General features: G+C 41.3%; 1 protein-coding gene and 1 long non-coding RNA gene across 3 annotated transcripts in view; one reads left to right on the top strand and one right to left on the bottom strand.

Annotated features, from left to right (window-relative positions):
• The window catches only part of LOC120543686, a 13,638-nt gene extending 13,426 nt beyond the window's left edge, over window positions 1–212 (top strand). Inside the window, exon 3 of the long non-coding RNA XR_005636382.1 lies at window positions 52–212. This is a non-coding gene — a long non-coding RNA (uncharacterized LOC120543686). The remainder of the gene's footprint in view (window positions 1–51) is intronic.
• LOC120543671 overlaps window positions 1–7,500 on the bottom strand; it is a 620,163-nt gene that overhangs the window by 582,500 nt on the left and 30,163 nt on the right. The window lies entirely within an intron of this gene.

Raw genomic sequence — 7,500 nt, 5'->3', positions numbered from 1 at the left:
CCCTCTCTCCTGCCTCCTCTCCCTCTCCTCCCTCCCTCTCTCTCTCTGCAGGATAGATAAGTCTACAGTCAGCGCCCTGAGAGCTCGGTGAGTGAACATCATGAAAGGAGATAGCCAAGCAGCCTGTTGGATCCTGTTATATTTCCCAGCTGCTTTCTGTCAGATCGTATATAGATTTCGGCGTTTCCGAGTGCACTTGAAGGCAGCTTCAGAGAGAGAGAGAGAGAGAGAGAGAAGAACAGAGAGGAGGGAGACACAGCGAGTGCTTTGTTGTTGCAGGAAACAACAGTCAGCTGTTCCCCAAACTCGCGGCCAGTTCACAGCTTGTGTTGGGTGTTTTAAATCTCTCTCGTGGCAGAGATAGAGGCAGTGATGTTTCCTGTTTCCTGTACGGGACTCTCACACCGCCTCAGAACACCGCCACAAGTCTGATCTCCGTTGCATGCTGCGTGCTACCTTCAAGTACGTCTTAAAAGTCACTTCAGAGGTATTCTCAAGTCACAAGAACGATGTTTTTGGATTTAAAAGTAGTCGTTTCTCGATAGAAGTAACATAATATAGGCGATAAAATGCCACAAGATATCAGATATGTACAGAAATACCATGTCACTCCGATTGGCTGTCGCTCTGTCGCATCAGCGGCGAGCTCGTCGCTTGTCGCTGGGAATTCGTAGGTGTACAGATTCAATCATTGGCAAATTATCAAAGATGTTTTATCAATATTAATAAAGTTATGAATAGGGTTATTAATAATCATTAATACGGGGCCCCACCCTGCAAAGTCAGGGACCATTACATGTTAATTAGCTGATGCTTTTATCCAAAGCGACTTACAATTACTACATATATCAGAGGTCACACACCTCTGGAGCCACTAGGGGTTAAGTGTCTTGCTCAGGGACACACTGGTTGATGTATCGCAGTGGGAATCGAACCAGGGTCTCCCACACCAAAGGCACGTGTCATATCCACTGCTCCCTCCATCACCACCCCAATAATCAAACTGTGAAATAGTCTCGTTAGGTGGTATTCCTTTTAAAAGGAATTTAGCACAAGCTTGCTTGAGGTCTTGCTGAGCCCAATGGGGAGATTCCAAACTGTCGAAGGTGTGAAAACCTTCGTGGAGGTCCACCCAGGAAGCCATTTTCGTGGCCTTCCTATCTCCTTTTCCTCATTTAGGAGTTTGGAGCGAGGCATGTGGAACTTACACATGCCTCGGAGGCTGTAGCCCCCAGACTCTGGAGCGCCCGGCCCTTGCTCCTCCGTGTGGCTGACTCTGTTTGATTCTTTTAAAAGACAACTCAAGACACTTGTGTTATTTAAACAAGCTTTTAGTTGATTGGGCTTAATTTATCTTTGACTTTTTAAATGTTTTATCCTCATCCAGTGTATTTCAATGTGGTTGTACCTTGTGAAGCACTTTGTGATTTTTATCTGTGAAAAGCGCTCTATAAATAAACTTTACTTACTTACTACATGTAGGCCTGTCTTTTGTCTCAGGCTCTTTGTCCCTGAGCACATGTTGGCTAAAAAACCCTTTGCTTGAAAAAGATCTGGTTTAACCCACTACTGGATGGTTCCAACTAGATTACTAAATATGTTCGTCAACGACCTTTTTTTCCATGACTAAGACGAGACGATGACGAGACTGCGCCAATGTCCAAAAACGCTGACTAAGACTACATTAACGTGCATTATTGTTGACGAAAAAAGACGAGACTAAAATGTTTTGCATAAAATAAAAACTAAGATAAAATCTCTCTTCATTTTCGTCTACAATTGTCTCTACTTTTTCATCATGAGATAGAATATTCAGCTGTTACCGAGACCCGTTGCTACGGCACCGACAGGCGCCCTAACGATTAGAGTCAACCGAAACATCGCTGCATGGGACGCTAGTTAACACTACACTTGGCAGCAGGTAACGTTAGCCTACCGTTAGCTAGTTAACACTACACTTGGCAGCAGGTAACGTTAGCATACCGTTAGCTAGTTAACACTACACTTGGCAGCAGGTAACGTTAGCATACCGTTAGCTAGTTAACACTACACTTGGCAGCAGGTAACGTTAGCATACCGTTAGCTAGTTAACACTACACTTGGCAGCGAGGCGTTAGCATACCGTTAGCTAGTTAACACTACACTTGGCAGCAGGTACGTTAGCATACCGTTAGCTAGTTAACACTACACTTGGCAGCAGGTAACGTTAGCCTACCATTAGCTAGTTAACACTACACTTGGCAGCAGGTAACGTTAGCATACCGTTAGCTAGTTAACACTACACTTGGCAGCAGGTAACGTTAGCATACCGTTAGCTAGTTAACACTACACTTGCAGCAGGTAACGTTAGCATACCGTTAGCTAGTTAACACTACACTTGGCAGCAGGTAGCGTTAGCATACCGTTAGCTAGTTAACACTACACTTGGCAGCAGGTACATTAGCTACCGTTAGCTAGTTAAAAACTTCGCGTAGCAGGTAGCGTTAGCCTACCGTTAGCTAGTTAACACTACACTTGGCAGCGAGGTAGCGTTAGCATACCGTTAGCTAGTTAACACTACACTTGGCAGCAGGTAACGTTAGCATACCGTTAGCTAGTTAACACTACACTTGGCAGCAGGACGTTAGCCTACCGTTAGCTAGTTAACACTACACTTGGCAGCAGGTAACGTTAGCATACCGTTAGCTAGTTAACACTACACTTGGCAGCAGGTAACGTTAGCATACCGTTAGCTAGTTAACACTACACTTGGCAGCAGGTAACGTTAGCATACCGTTAGCTAGTTAACACTACACTTGGCAGCAGGTAACGTTAGCATACCGTTAGCTAGTTAACACTACACTTGGCAGCAGGTAACGTTAGCATACCGTTAGCTAGTTAACACTACACTTGGCAGGTAGTGCGTTAGCCTACCGTTAGCTAGTTAACACTACACTTGGCAGCAGGTAACGTTAGCCTACCGTTAGCTAGTTAACACTACACTTGGCAGCAGGTAACGTTAGCATACCGTTAGCTAGTTAACACTTACTTGGCAGCAGGTAACGTTAGCATACCGTTAGCTAGTTAACACTACACGGCAGCAGGTAACGTTAGCCTACCGTTAGCTAGTTAACACTACACTTGGCAGCAGGTAACGTTAGCCTACCGTTAGCTAGTTAACACTACACTTGGCAGCAGGTAACGTTAGCCTACCGTTAGCTAGTTAACACTACACTTGGCAGCAGGTAACGTTAGCCTACCGTTAGCTAGTTAACACTACACTTGGCAGCAGGTAACGTTAGCATACCGTTAGCTAGTTAACACTACACTTGGCAGCAGGTAACGTTAGCATACCGTTAGCTAGTTAACATACACTTGGCAGCAGGTAACGTTAGCATACGTTAGTTAACACTACACTTGGCAGCAGGTAACGTTAGCCTACCGTTAGCTAGTTAACACTACACTTGGCAGCAGGTAACGTTAGCATACCGTTAGCTAGTTAACACTACACTTGGCAGCAGGTAACGTTAGCATACCGTTAGCTAGTTAACACTACACTTGGCAGCAGGTAACGTTAGCATACCGTTAGCTAGTTAACACTACACTTGGCAGCAGGTAACGTTAGCATACCGTTAGCTAGTTAACACTACACTTGGCAGCAGGTAACGTTAGCCTACCGTTAGCTAGTTAACGCTACACTTGGCAGCAGGTAACGTTAGCCTACCGTTAGCTAGCAGTTGGAGTAAACACGGTTACAATCATTGACATATATAAAAGGGTTACAATGCCGACAGCTAAACGGTGTAAAGGTTTGTCTCTATTTCCAACACGAGACGTACGACAGTCTGCAGCTGCCGTTGTCTGAAAAACAACACAGATGTTGCGTTCACTTGAAATACGACTCGCCAGTTTCGTATGAGAGGCCGTATAGGAGGTAATTCATACTTCTGTCTTACACACACTATCATAATCTTGCATATACACCACTATACTCATACACACACACTATTATAATCCTTTTACATGTATGTATGAGAGGGTATAGTTGTGTATGTGAGAGAGTATAGTAGTGTGTGTGAGAGAGTATAGTAGTGTATGTGAGAGAGTATAGTAGTGTATGTGAGAGAGTATAGTAGTGTATGAGAGTATAGTAGTGTATGTGAGAGTAGCTATAGTAGTGTATGTGAGAGAAGTATAGTGTATGTGAGAGAGTATAGTAGTATATGTGAGAGAGTATAGTAGTGTATGAGAGAGTATAGTAGTGTGTGTGAGAGAGTATAGTAGTATATGTGAGAAAGTATAGTAGTGTATGTGAGAAGTATAGTAGTATATGTGAGAGTATAGTAGTGTATGTGAGAGAGAGTATAGTAGTGTGTGTGAGAAAGTATAGTAGTGTATGTGAGAGAGTATAGTAGTGTATGTAGAGAGAGTATAGTATATGTTATAGTGAGAGAGTATAGTAGTATATGTGAGAGAATATAGTAGTATATGTGAGAGGTATAGTAGTGTATGTGAGAGAGTATAGTAGTGTGTGTGAGAGATATAGTAGTGTATGTGAGAGAGTATAGTAGTATATGTGAAATAGTAGTATATGTGAGAGAGTATAGTAGTGTATGTGAGAGTATAGTAGTGTATGTGAGAGAGTATAGTAGTATATGTGAGAGAGTATAGTAGTGTATGTGAGAGTATAGTAGTGTGTGTGTGTGAGAGTTTGATTGACGGAAGGGAGTTTGGTTGAAACGGAAGGCAGTTTGATTACTCAGCTCCTGATTGGTTGACAAGAAGAAGCGGTATTTGCGGTCAAATTCCGGCACTGTCATTATAATAGTTTGGCTGAAGTGGAGCTGTAATGGATAGAGAGGGCTAACTGAAGCTGTGGGTCTTCTAAATAATAATTTAGGAAATGGTGAGCTATTGTCAACGATGTCCCGACAATTAAATTAAGTCCAACAGATTCTGATTGCGGAGATGCAGAGATTATTCAGGGGTGGAACTGCAAATCCAGTCAGACCTGGCTCCAGGCTAGCACTGCTACTTCTAGCTAGCTCAATGCAACACAGGAGGACCCCGTTACCAAGACGAGACAGCGTTTGGTTGGATCGTCGTCGAAATCCAGGAAGAGGTAAGTTGATAAATCTGCTTACATAAGATGTATTGATTGATAAACCACAGTTTATTTACTGTACAATGTACATTTGACTTTGACTAGGAGAAAAGCTGCAGCTAGCAGCAGCAGTTATGGAAGCATACTGGTAATTGTAATACCCATTGCTGCGCTCCTGTTATTAAATTTCAAACACATTGTAATTTGCTATTCAGTGCGCAGCTTATTGCAATGTAGTTCTGCATTTTATTGGATTTCACCTATCTTTGGGTAAAGAGAGAGTAGGCGTGGCGTTTTACAGCAAAGATAGGTTAAATAAGAATGCTTCGGTCTTCCATCGGCTGGCTAGCTAGCTAGCTGAGTTGCAATCATCTGACTGGGTGACGATATTTAGCCTGTGTGTGTCTTTTGAGTACCATGAAAGCGCTATATAAATAAAATGTATTATTATTATTATTAGTAACGAGTGCAATATACATGTTTACATATGTTTATTACAGTGAATAATAATCTAAATACTACTAAGCAGGGCTCTCAAGTGCTTATTAAGCATTTTAGAATGTCACTCTTGCCTGTCTTCAAAACTTGAGAGCCCTGATTAAGTGTGGTGAAGCCACATATTTGTTTTATATTTCTGCAATCTGTGTGATTTGTTTCTGACTTTCATATGAATGTTTAAACCAGGCTTGGTCAGTGCTAAATATACTACTGTGATTAAAGGAGTTAAATAAAAGATGTCATTCATATAAATTCATGCATCACCTAATTTCATCATCACATACAGGCCTAGCCTCCAGTAAAGAACAGTTTGTTTAATATATCTAATCTTGTGTTGTTCATACTATACAATGATTTATTACAGATTATCTGGCCAATGCTGGGTGTCTAAGGCCTTTGAACGCATAGAAGACAAAAGATCTCTTGGTGGAGGATATCATCATGTTTCAGCTGGTTCATCGAGTTAGTGGAGCACTTTAAAGGTTTGTGTCACTCAATTTTTTAGCAAACAAAATTAACCCTTCTAAGGTGTTCATATTTTTTGTTCCACAGCCAATGTTCCCGGGTCTGGTGGACCCACCACATTATTAGGCTTTTAAATCAATACAGCCATAAAAATTATGTAAAAAGGTTTACTTAAGCTCAATTACCAATGATATACACATCATTTATGGTTCATATTTGCCATTTACTCCTGTGAGATCATATGATCATGATTTTGTGAGTAAACAAAGGAAATTCAATTATAAAAAGGTAAAAAAAAAAAATGGAAACAAGATTTTTCATTCATTATCATCAGTCATTATCAGAACAGGTGAAAGTACTTGAAATGTAACAATTTTGTAACTTTGTGTGAGAATAGCTAGGTACAAAGTTTCACAGCACCTACAATTATTACACTTGGGTCCAGTAGACCCGAACACCTCATTGTATTAGTTATGTGTAGGGGGTGTACCGTGTACACTAATTGAAAATAAGTTATTTTTATGTTCTTCAAAGAAAATGAGCCAAGGCCAATGAGTTTGAGTTACAAAACATAATAAATAGCATCATTTGTGGGACAACCGGGTCCCACAGACCTGAAACACCTTACAAGGTTTAAGAATAATGAAAGATTTAACATATTTTTAAAGCCGGTGTACAACCAAACACTCGAGATAAAGGCACATGTATCATATAAAATCTTAAAATCTTAAAGCGTAAAGAACATCCGTTTTAGATAGTGGTCAAAGAGACAAGGCCTTTTGCATAATCAAAGCGAACTGTCTTATAAGTCATCCCTTTCATGTGCTGTGTGATAATTTATCAATTTGAAAAATTATATTTGTATCTTCTCTGATACATTTTACAGGTTCAGGGAGGATGCCAAAGAAGACCCTGGTGTTCTTGATGCAATAGAATGCACCCAGATGCTTTCCAGACAGCTGTTTGTCACGAGCCATCCCTCACGGATGTACTAGAACTGTCAGCAGTGGGCAGGAACAAAAAAAGAAGGGCAGAGGAATGTGTGGTTGCATTTTGGAGGGACTACCTGCTGGATGTTGAGGGGTAAGTGTGTGCTAGTTATGGAATAAAAAATCTTTTTCATATGCCCTTCTGTCTGTCTTTGTCTTTTTCCCTCCTTTTTTAAAAAGTTTTCTACATGCTAAGGTTTAATTTATTTTTGGTGTTCTTTGAGGTGTATTTCTTTTTCAGAGCAAGAGGGACCCTTGCAACTTGGGGAGTATCCTGGCGCTGCGGGGAGCAAAGTATTCCACCCCTGGGCTTCTCCCCACTACCTTCAGTGGTTTTTCTCCATGAGCTGCCCCTCAGACAAGGCCGTCATTACCCATAAACACATGCATTAACTGCCTGGGTTGCCAGTCCTGAAAAAATTCGAGGGATTTTAAAAGGGAAACTATGGATTTTGCATTAAAAAC

This window comes from Perca fluviatilis, chromosome 16, assembly GCF_010015445.1.
Source record: "Perca fluviatilis chromosome 16, GENO_Pfluv_1.0, whole genome shotgun sequence".
NCBI lineage: Eukaryota > Metazoa > Chordata > Actinopteri > Perciformes > Percidae > Perca > Perca fluviatilis.
The sequence above is the reverse complement of the archived record's forward strand: the minus strand, read 5'-3'. Positions and strand labels throughout refer to the sequence as shown.